The following is a 13042-nucleotide window of genomic DNA, read 5'->3' on the forward strand; positions in this document are numbered from 1 at the left end:
AATGGACTACTATATATAAATAACTAAACTTTACATATTCATAAGGTAACCACATGCTAATGATTCAGAACTGAAGTATATAACATAAACAAGAAGAACCAGAGGGAAAATCCACAAAAGTCAACCAAAATAAAGAAAACAGAAACACAAGGACAAGGAAACAATGGAAACACCAAGCTACCAGAAAGCAAAAGAAAAAATGGCGATAAGACCTCATATTTCAATAATCACCTTAAATGTAAATGGACTGAACTCAACAATAAAAAGGCATAGTTGTGGATTGAATCAAAAAACAAAACTCATCATATGCTGCCTCCAGAAGACACATCTCAGCACTAAAGACAAGTATAAACTCAAAGTGAAAGGGTGAAAAATGACATTTCAAGCAAATAGCATTCACAGAAAAGTAGAAGTAGTGATACTAGTATAGAATTTGAAATTAGAAAGGTAAAGGAAGATACTGAGGAACACTTCATAATGATAAAGGGTACCATGAACCAAGAAGACATAACATTTATTAATATCTATGCTCCCAATCAAGGAGCCCCAAAATAGGTAAAGCCATCACTAACAGAACGAAAGAGAGAAACAGAATAGAACACTATTGTAGTACGAAACCAAATACCCCACTGTAGGATATGGACAGATCATCCAAACAGAAACTCAGTAAAGAAATCACATCCTTAAATGACACATCAGACCAATTGGACATAATTGATATTTAAAGAGCCGTCCATCCCAAAATAGCAGCTTATATATTCTTCTCTAGTGCACATAGAACATTCTCAAGGATTGACAACATACTGGAACACAGAGATAGCCTCAACAAATACAAGAAGGTTGAAATCATACCAACCATATTTTCTGATCATAATGCTTTGAAACCAAAGATCAACTGCAAAAAGAAAACAGGAAGAAACATAAATACGTGGAGATTAAAAAAACATGCCACTGAAGAAAAACTGGGCTAGAAAAGAAAGGCAAAGAGAGATCAAGAGATACATAGAAACAAATGATAATATTATTAAAACATCAAAACTTGTGGGGCACGGCAAAACGGTCATTAGAGGAAAGTTCATATCATTACAGGACTACCTTCAAAAACAAAAAGAAGCTCAAATAAAAAATCTAAAGCTTCATCTTAAAAAAACAAAACAAAGCAAAACAAACAAACAAACAAACAAAAAAAACCAAAAAACTAAAAAAAAGAATTAGAAAAGTAAGAATAAATGAAGCCTAAAGTCAGCAGAAGAAAAGAAATAATCAAAATTAGAGCAGAAATAAATGAAATTAAAATAAAAAAAAATAGAAAAAAAATAAATGAAACAAAGTTGGTTCTTTGAGAAGGTTAATAAAATTGACAAACCTCTTCCCAGACTCACTCAAGAAAAAAGAGAAAGGACAAAAATAAACAAAATTAGGGATAGAAGAAGGGGAATTATGATAGACACTGCAGAAATAAAAAGGATCATACAAGAATACTATGAAAAATTATATAACATCAAATTAAATACCTAGAAGAAATGGACCAGTATTTTGGAAAATACAACCTTCCTAGACTGAATCAAGAAAAACTGGAAAATCTGAATGGACAGATCAGTAGTATGGCAATTGAAACAATGATCAAACACCTGCTAAAAAGTAAAAGTCCAGGACGAGACGGTTTCACCAGTGACTTCTATACAACATTCAAAGATTTAATACTTATTCTCCTCAAGCTCTTCCAAAAAAATCAAAGAGAAGGCAACACTTCCCAACTCATTTTATGAGGCTAATATTACCCTGATACCAAAACCTGATAAAGATAGCACACAAAAAGAAAATTACAGACCAATGTCTCTTATGAACACAGATACAAAAATCCTAAATAAGATACTAGCAAACCAAATACAGCAACATATTAAAAAGATTATACACCACAATCAAGTGGGCTTCATCCTAGAGGCACAGGGCTGGTTCCACGTATGTAAATCAATAAATGTGAAACACCACATAAACAAATGAAAAAATAAGAATCATATGATCATATCAATAAATGAAAAGAAAAAGAAAGAGCCTTTGACAAGATACAGTATCCATTTGTAATCAAAACACTTAGCAAAATAGGTTTAGAAGAAAAGTATCTTAATATAATAAAAGCCATATACAACAATCTCTCAGCCAACATTATGCTTAATGGTGAAAAACTGAAAATCTTCCCTCTAAGATCAGGATCAAGGCAAGGCTGCCCTCTGTTGCCACTGTTATTCTATATAATATTGGAGGCCCTAGTAACTGCGATCACACAAGAGAAAGATATAAAAGGCATCCAATTAGAAAATGAAGCAGTCAAACTGTCACTATTTGTGGAAGACATGATTGTCTACATAGAATACCCTAAAGACTCCACAAGAACACTACTAGAAACAATAAGAAAATACAGTAAAGTCTCTGGGTACAAAAATCAATCTTCAAAAATCCATATTGTTCTTATACTCTAAAAATGAAGTGTCAGAAAAAGAAGTGGCGAAATAATTTCTTTTGCAGTTGCAACAAAAAGAATAAAATATCTAAGAATAAGTTTAACAAAACATGTGAAGGACCTATATATTGAAAACTACAAGACACTATTAAAAGAAGTCGAAGAAGATACAAAGATATGGAAAAATATTTTGTGTTCTTGGATTCGAATCATCAACATAGTTAAAATAACTTTATTACCTATAGCATTTTACAAATTTAATGCAATCCCCATCAAAATCTCATCGGCATTTTTTAAAGAAATGGAACAAAAAAATCATCAAATTTGTATGGAAGCACAAAAGACCCAAATTATCAAAGCCATCCCGAGAATAAAGAAAAAAGAACGATGCTGAAAGCATTATTCTGCCTGACTTCAAATTATCCTACAAAGTGATAATAAACTGAAATGGCATGTTATTGGCAGAAAAACAGACCCACGGACCAGTGTAACAGAATTGAGACTCGAGGAGTAAACCCATGTTTATATGGGCAAATAATTTGCTACAAAAAAGCCAAAAACTTACAGTGGAAAATGGAAAGCCTCTTCAATAAATGGTGCTGGGAAAACTGGAAAGCCACCTGCGAAAGAATGAAACTAGACTGTGGTCTATCACCACACACCATTCTTAACTCCAAGTGGATTAAGGACCTGCATATATGACCTGAAGCAATAAAATGAATAGAAGAAAACATAAGAACTAAACCCAAGGATCTTGGACTTAAAGAGGATTTTATGAATTTGACCTCAAAAGCAAGGGAAGTAAAAGCTAAAACAAATAAATGAGACTACATCAAACTAAAAAAACTTCTGCATATCAAAACAAATCATCATCAAGTTAAAGAGACAACCACCCGAATAGGAAAATATATTTGCAAGCAACTTCTCCGATAAGGGCCTAATATCCAATATATACAAAGAACTCATACTACTCAAACAACGGAAATAAAAATGATCCAATCAAAAAATGGGTAGAGGACCTGAACAGGCACTTCTTCCTAGAGGACATACAAATGGACAACAAATATATGAAAAGATGCTCAACATCGCTAGCTGTTAGAGAAATGCAAATCAAAACCACTATGATATCATCTCACACCTGTTAGAATAGCTTTTATCAACAGAACAAGTAATAACATATGTTAGGGAGGATGTGGAGAAATAGGAATCCTCATAAACTGTTGGTGAGACTTTAAATTGGTACAGCCACTGTGGAAAACAGTATGAAGTTTCCTCAGGAAATTAAGAATTGATCTACCATATGATCCAACAATCTCTCTACTGGGTATTTATCCCAAAGACTTGAAAACTCATGTCTGAAAAAATATTTGCACACCAATGTTCATTATTCACCATGGCCAGGACAGGAAAGTAACCAAAGTCCTATGACAGATGATTGTCTAAAAAAGCTATGGTACATATATACAATGGAATATTACTCAGCCATAAGAAGAGATGAAATACTGCCATTTGAGATAGCATGGATGGATCTCAATGAAATCATGCTAAGTGAAATAAGCCAGACAGAAAAATTTGAAAACCACATGATATCACTTATATGTGGAATATAAACCTAAAAGCATCACATGAACAGGACAAACAAACAGAGAGTCATGGACATGGACTATAGACTAGTGTTTACCAGAGTATAGGGTGTGGAGGAGGAGGGCTGAGTCGGATGGTGTAAAGGCGATCAAATATGTGGTGATAGAAATAAATCTAACTATAGGAAGAGAACACACATTGTAAATATATATATGCCTTATTGTTAAAGTGTACAGCTGAAATTTATTGGATTTCATTAATGAATGTCACCATAAAAATTTAATTAAAATAATCATTTTCTCTTGTAGTCCACTGAAAATTAACACTTGGTAAATTGTTCTTGCCTCTCCCACCTACTTAGATCTACATTGATCTACATTAATTTGTTTAATGATGTTTATCTATTTTTGATAGATGTATTTTAGACATTAAGTCGCAAGCATAAAGCCCAGATCATGAAGATGTTTACACAGAGAGTAGAAGAAAAATTTTTTAAGAATATAAAATATAGAAACTTATGTCTAGTTTCTATGAAGAACTTTTACAATTCAATAATAAGACAAATAACCAAATTTAAACAAAAACATGAATAGACACACCTCCAAAATACATGTAAAAATGACCAATAAGCACACAAAAAGATATGCAACATCATTAGCCACCTGGGAAATGGAAAATAAAATGGAAAATAAAATATATGATACTACTTCATACTCATTAGAATGACTACAATCAAAAACACAGATAAAAATAAGTGTTGGTGAAGATGTGGAAAAACAGAAACTCTCACACATTTCTTATTATAATCTCAAATGTTGTAGCTACTTTTTAAAACACCTTGACATTTCCTCAAAATATTAAATATAGAATTTCCATATGACCCAGCCTTTCTACATGCTTACTCTGGGTATATATCCAAGGGAAATTAAAACCTGTGTCTACTCCAGATGTTGTACATCAATTCTATACATAATATCTAAAAATGTGGGAACAGCTTAGATGTCCATTAATAGATGATTGGATTAGCAAATGGGATATCGCTATATAATGGAATACTATTTGACTATTAAAAATGCTATAACATGGATGGACTTTAAAAATATAAATTAAATAAAAAATGTCAGTCACAAAGACCACATATATGATTCCATTTATATGAAATGTCAATAGAGGATAGAAAACAAATCTTTAGTGACAAAAAATATATTTTTGGTTTTTTTTAATATAAAAATAAAAACACATTATGCACATGAAAGTTACGAAAAACAAATCACTGGTTAAATGATTAGTTTTCATATTTATGTTTGGCTTTGTTTTTCATTTTTCCAATTTTCATCCATAATTATGTACTAATTTTTAAAATAAGAAAAATATAATATCTAAAAGTAATATATACTCACCATTGAAAAAGTTAAAAATGAGAATAATAATAAATATTTCATAACAGTAATTCGCTGTGTCCCAGTCTTCTTATAAATAGCGTCAGCAACTTTTTGCTCACTAGGAATTTCACTAATTGCCACATTTAATCATCTATTTAAACTGCATAATGTAGATTTTAATTGAGCTAATACAGAAGAAATACATCAAATTTAGTGACAAAATTTATCTTGTATATAGGTTGAATTGTTTCCTTTTTAAATAAAAGAGAAAAGAGTAAAAGATACACAACGTCATTATGACGTTATGTTGATTCAACAGTAGTGAACTTTAGAAGTTGTTTTAGATGAGAAGTTTATTTTCTCTAAGTGCTAACTTTCTGCAAATTTCTTTAGTTTCTGATGGCTTAATTTAAGCAGTTAAAAAACAGACAGGGTTTAAGCCCTCTTTTGTTGTTAAAAATAGTTTAACAACAATTATATAATTTACTCTGTTCATATTAAATTTACAGAAATCCAAGACTACTAGTATTGTCAGGGAAATTTTGGAAAAAGTTAGATTACCCAAGAACATAGAAGCAGTAATGGAAGTTCCTTATCAGTGGGAAAGATATGCCTTTAAAAACATTGTGGTGAGAACACTGGCAATTTGTTGTAAAAAGAATATCTTCATACAATTTTCCATACCAGATAAGAAAACATGGTCAATTCAAATAAGTAAAATACATCTCCAAAAATGATCCCTGAAGAATGGCAGGCATGAGAATTACTAGGCAAAGACTTTAAAACTACTGTCTTAAATATTCTCAGAGTTAAAAGAAAACAAGGGGAAAGAAATACAGAAAATCAGGAAAAATATACATGAATAGACTGAAAATATCAACAGAGACATATTTATATAAAGAAAACATAAACAAATTCTGAAACTGAGAGCTTAAATAACCAAATTAAAAAAAAAAATCACCTAGAAGGTCAAACAGGAGAATCAGACAGACAGATAAAGCAATTAATAAACATGAAGAGAGATAATTAGAAATTATCAAGTCTGAGGAGCAAAAAGAACAACAACAACAACAAAAGAATGTAAAAAAGTGAAGAAAGCCTAAGAAATTTACAGGACACAATTAAGCAGACATGTAATATGGGAGTTCTAAAATATCAGGAGAAAGGGCCTGAGAGATTATTTAAAGAAACAATGTCTGAAAACTTACCAAATTTGCAAGAATGCGTGGGTCTACAAATCCAAGAAGATCAATCATCTATAAGTAGGATACACCAAAAGAGACCCACATTGAGACACATTATAATCAAACTGTCAAAAGTCAAAGAGAATCTTTTTTTTTTTTTTAAGAGAATCTTGAAAGTAGCAAGGAAAAGTGACTTGCCATATTAGGAATTCTCGATAGTTCATTAGCACATTTCTCAGGAGAAAACTGGAAGTCAAAAAGCAGTGAGATATTAATTTTAAGTAAAAAAAAATTCTGTGAATTGAGAGTTCTATATCTGGCAAAACGGTCCTTCAAAAATAAGGGTAAAATTATGACATTCTCATAAGCAAAAGCTAAAGGAGTACATTACCTCTAGATCATCCCTAGAAGAATACCAAAGGGAATCCTTCAGGCTGGATAAAAGAATTCTAGACAGTAACTTGAAGCCATATTAAGATATAAATATCTCTAGTAAAGTAAGAAAATAAGCAAATATAAAATCCATTAATTTTGTAACTTTGGTTCATAAGTCCACTTTTATACTCTATAGAATATAAAAAAGCACGTCAATTATAAAGCTATGTTAATGATCACATTATATATATATATATATATAATTTGTGACTTCAATAGCATAAACTGGGGGTGGCAGAACTATAAAGGAGTAGTTTTTGTATGAAGTTAAAATGTATATAATTTAAAATAGATTGTCACAACTTTAGCATATTATATGTAATCTTCATGGTAAAGACAGAAAATATATTTTATAAAAATATATATATAGCTGCAAACACATTAAAAACGAGAAGCATATTAAATTAACAGACTTATAGAATCAAAAAAGAAAAACTAATCCAGAGGTAGCAAATGAAGAAAATAATAAAGATAACAGCATCTATCTATCTATCTATCTATCTATCTATCTATCTATCTATCTATCTATCTATCTATTGGACAATAAGACAACAATAGAAAATATCAACAAACCCTGAAATTGGTTCTTCAAAATGAACAATAAAATTTACAAACATTTAGCTAGATAAAATAATAATAAAAGAGAGAAAACTCAAATAAAATCAGAAATGTAAGAACAGATATTACTATGAAATTCATAGAAATAAGAAAGATTATATGAGTACTATGGAAGGACATTTAACTTTGGGTGGTAAACAAACAATACAATATACATATGATTTGAATTGTACACTTGAAACCTATATAATTTTATTAACCAATGTCATGCCAATAAATTTAATTAAAAAGAGTACTATGAACAATAGTATGTAAACAAACTTCCTAACATAGAAAATATGTACAAATTCTTAGAAACACAACTACCAGAACTGAAACATACAAAAATAGAAAATCTGTATATATCTACAACTCGTAATGAAATTGAATCAGTAATCAAAAATCTCCCAACAAAGAAAAAAATAGGACCAAATGGCTTACTTGATGAATTGTACAAAGCATTTAAAGAACACCAGTCTTTCTCAAACTCTTTCCAAAAACTGAAGAGGAGGAGACACTTCCTACCTCATTTTATGAGGCTTGAATTACCCTGATGCCAAAGGTGAAAAAGATTACACAAGAAAAGAAATTACAGATGTAAATGTTCTATGAATATTAATTAAAAAATCTTCAACAAATAAAAGAAAAATAAATTTAATAGCATATTAAAAAGATTATTTACCATAACCAACTAATATTTATTCTTGGAATTCAATGATGGTTCAACATGCAAAAATCAATCAATGCAGTACACCACATTTGCAGAATGAAAAGAAAGAATATGATTATTTCAACTGATACAGGAAAAGTATTCGACAAAATTCAATATCCTTTAATGGTAAAAACAGTCAACTAAGTAGGGATACAAATAAACTACTTCAAAATAATAAAGGGAATGTTTGAAAAACCCACAGCTAATATCATACTCAATGGTCAATGGCCCAAAGATTCCTTTAAAACAAGGAATAAGACAAGGATTCCCACTTTCACTACTTCTATTCAAAATAGCATTGGGTGACATAACCAGAGTATCTAAGCAAGAAAATAAATAAAAGGTATTCAAATTTGAAAGCAAGAAGTAAGACTATCTCTGCATTTAAAATGAACTTATATATAAAAAGTACTAAATACACTAAACAAAACAAAATGTTAGAACAAATAAATAAATTCAGAAATGTGATAAAAATACACTTACAAAAATAAGTTGCATTTCTATAAGCTGATAATAAACAATCCTAAAAGAAAATTAAGACAATAATTACATTCACAGTAGCTATCAAAAGAATAAACTACTTAGTAATAAAGTAAACCAAGCAAGTGAAGGACTTATAGATTCAAAACTAAAAACACAGCTGAAAGAAATTAGACACCAATAAATGAAGAAACATTCTGTATTGTTAAGATTCAATATAATCCAAAGCAATCTACAGATTCAATACAACCTCTTATCAAAATCCTAGTGACATGTTTTGCAGAAAGAGAAAAAAATTATCTTAAAATTCATGTGGAATCATAAGACAGATCTAATCACCAAAACAATCTTGAAAAAGGACAAAGTTGAAAGTCTAACACTTCCTGATATTAAAGTTGCTGCAAAACTACAGTAAATAAAACAGAGTGGAGCTTGACTCAAAAGAACCACTGAGGTAAAGCCAGTCCACATTTAAAGACCTTCAATAAAAATTGAAGGTCTTCATTTGCTCATTATTCTTGCTTTAAAGAAAACAATTAGATTTCATAATATGTGTGTTTGTATATCTGCCCTTTTAAGCAAGAAAGATGTATCCATTCATTAAAAAATAATTTCTGAGTTGCACGTATGTGTGTGTGTGATAAATCTTAGTTAATACAATAAATTCAAAGTCATTTCTATAGAATGGAAATTGGAAATTAAAAACCATAATAATAAGCATAATAAGAAACATAACATTTCAATCTAAACAGCCTTTGATATTTCATTTTGAATAAGAAAGCCAATTTATTTAGAGAAAAAATATGTTAAAGGTCATGAGAAGTAGCCATTTAGTGACCACCTTAACATATATTTGATTTGATCTGTAAGAAAGCTCACAAAACATTGTTCAATCATAATGTTGTAGTATTGAGACATGTTTTTTTCATGTAGTCCCTAAGCCATATTTGTTTTAACTGATGATAGCCCCTTTCCCTGAGTAGTGAAGTTATAAGAAGTATAGGTTATGTCAGAGATGAAGATTATATGAACAAGGAAAACTACCACTCTATAATTCCTATTAGAACTTCCTTGGTTACCTCTTTGTTCTAGTCTTAAAAAATTAATAGTCTTGCCCAAATGTTAACAGATAGTTGACCAAGATCTCGTCGACGTCATGAAAAATAATCCATAGACAGTGAAGGCGATGAAACAACAGCTCGAGTTTATTGGAAACAAAAGTACACTCTTAAAAGCAAAAGTACACTTTCAGATAGAAGAGTAGGCAAGCTCAAGAGGGAGCTGCACTGTTTTTTCCTGGGTTTGAGGGTTTTTGTCTATTGTTCTAAAGAGTGGAATATTCATGAGTTTGGGTGGTCTCTTTGTAGAAAGAAGATGGTTTTCTTGGAATCAAGAGTATACAACTTTTCTTGCTATGTTTGGTTTTTACAGAACTGTCAACACCTCAGATGCATGCTGGGTACAGTGTTAACTGCAAAGCAAATTTATTATAATAGCTATATAATGAAGGAAGAATTAAAACAAGGGTGACTGAAGTCTGGTCTGCACATGTGTCTTTGTGGGAAAGACCACCTGTGTCTCTGGTTCAGGATGCTGTGGGCTTTGAGCTTCTCTAAGGGCCTATCAGGGCTCATGGCAACCACAGCTGTGCCCCTGCAGGTTTCTCTTTTTTCTGCTCATATCTATCTGCCTACTCTAACACAAAGAAGTTGCAATTATACATTTTACTTTTTTATTGTCTATGGTACTTGCACAAACTGCTGCAATCCTACTTTACTTCATGACTTAATCCAAAGTATTTTAATCACTGTCACATTCCTTGTATTCCCATTCTTCTGCTTTTACTTTATCTAAACACATATTTAGAAAACAATGACCTAGATGAGTAAATGTCTATTTGTTCATTCAATATAAGTAATATAAGTTATTGTTAAATAGGCTGGTAATTAAAATATACTGTAGTAAGAACAAATCTGTACACATAAAATAATATAAAGAGGAAAAAGATTAAAATTTGATATAAAATAGCCTAGAAATGATTTCATTTCTTTCTCAAGTTAAATACTCTGAGAGATCTATGTAACTGTAAACAATTTTGAAAATAATATATTTTATTTTTAAGAGTTTTAATCCTTGATTTATTTTTCTTTTAAATTATTTCTATTTTCAATTACAGTTGAAATTCAATATTATTTTATATCAATTTCAGGTGTATAGCATAATGGTTAGACATTTATATAATTTACAAAGTGATGCCCCTAATTAGTCTAGACCGTACATAGTTATTAGAGCATTATTGACTATATTCTCTAGCTGTATGTTACATCCCTGTGACTGTTTTGTAACAACCAATTTGTACTTCTTAATCCTCTTTTTAAGTGATTATTATCACATGATCTAAAATATCTGTTCCTACATTAAGTAACTAATGTTGTTCTGATAATTCTAGTTTATTTCAAATTGTTTATTTTTCATTTTTGGCTCATGTTAAATTTAGAAGTCTTACCTGGGAATTATTTATTTCATTTTTTGTCTCTTATTCATGTGTGGAGTTCACAGTACACTAACATTATTAAATTAGCAACAAATTGAAGTGAGATGCAATGTGAATGATCTACTTTTATAATTTTTTTAGTCTCAGTTGATACTTGCTTCCAGAAATCATGTAAAAAAAATGATACAAGTTTTAACTTAGTTTCTTTTTGCAATAAAAATAAATTAAAATGTGTTCTTTAAGTCACAATTTGTTCGTCAAGGAAGAATTGTATGCTTTATGAAATTACGTTTTTTTATGTCAGTGTGAAAATTAAGAGAACAAAAGACTTTCCTAGTCTCTTCTTATTTATTTAATCTGTTTTCAAGAAGCAAGGAGATTGCTTATATTTGTTCTATTTAGTATTTATTATGCATTGTTAATAGTTCTAAACAACACAGTAAATGTTGAGGGAATAAGATCAATAAAAAAAAGGTAAAAAAATGACCAAGGCATTAAATAATTAAGAGACTATTTAAACAGATTATATTGGAGTAAGGAAAAATAGCAGGAAAAAAATAAATAATATGAAGTTACAAAAAAAAAATAGAGTACAATGGTAATTAATCTTGCCTAAAAGAGTGAAAATACATGTTCAGAAATTATGTTTCAAAATGCAGTTAATCAAAAAATACAGTTAATCAAAGGATTAACACAAAAGAAGAAAGAATATTATTCTAACTAGAATTACATAATTAATGACTTGCTAAGTTTATTCCTTGTTATTAATGGGAAAATATCTTTGAAAGGCCAACATAGACATGATTTTTAAAATGTGTTTTCAGTTTTCAAAAACATTGTACATAATTGACAGTAGGTAGTGATATGAAAAAAGAAAACTGAGGTATGAGAAAACTTAGTTTATATTCTTTTAAAGGTTGGAATTATTATTCAGTTGATTTATGTTTTTACAATTCAAAGAATACCATAGTTTTATACATTTTTATGTATATTCAAATATTTTCTCTAAATTTCACTTAAGGGAATTTTCAAAGGTAATTAATTAGGCAGTCCAAGGTTTCATCTGATTATTATTCAGAAATAAGTAAATCTTCTAAAATAAAAATTCCACATATCAAAATACTTTATTGGTTGGAAGGTTTCAAAGTGAAAATTTATATGTGGCTGGTATATGTGTGAATTTATTATATCTACAAGTTATTGATAATTAAATAACTGACAAGTGGTGGCTATGAGTGAGATATGAAAGGTTTTCAGTTACAAGGGCAAATAATATTTCTAGAGTCTTCTCATTAAATATGTTGTTTAGTCTACGGCCATGCCACCCTGAACAAGCCCGATCCCGTCTGATCTCAGAAGCTAAGCAGGGTCGTTCCTGGTTAGTACTTGGGTGGGAGACCACGTAGGAAGACCAGGTGCTGTAGGTGTAAAAAAATAATAATAATAAAAATAAGGGATTGTAAGCTGACAAGGTCCTTGCAATCTGTGAGGTCAACCAAGTGTTGGCTTGCTAAAAAAATAAAAAGATATGTTGTTTGTATAAATGTCACAGCATTAGAAAAATGTTGTTTCTAAGTGTCACACATGGTACTATCCTAAGTCAATTCAATTAATAACAGAGGATAACTTTTTTTTGGTGTTTTATTTTTTATCATTTTTTAAAAATTAATTAATTTATTTTTATGGTGACATTGGTTAATGAAATCCAATAAA

General features: G+C 30.1%; 1 pseudogene; it reads left to right on the top strand.

The window, feature by feature from the left end:
- The first annotated feature begins 12637 nt into the window (after positions 1-12637).
- LOC111740452 lies at positions 12638-12756 on the top strand (annotated as a pseudogene).
- Positions 12757-13042: the final 286 nt, after the last annotated feature.

This window comes from Pteropus vampyrus, unplaced genomic scaffold, assembly GCF_000151845.1.
Source record: "Pteropus vampyrus isolate Shadow unplaced genomic scaffold, Pvam_2.0 Scaffold63, whole genome shotgun sequence".
NCBI classification, from domain to species: domain Eukaryota; kingdom Metazoa; phylum Chordata; class Mammalia; order Chiroptera; family Pteropodidae; genus Pteropus; species Pteropus vampyrus.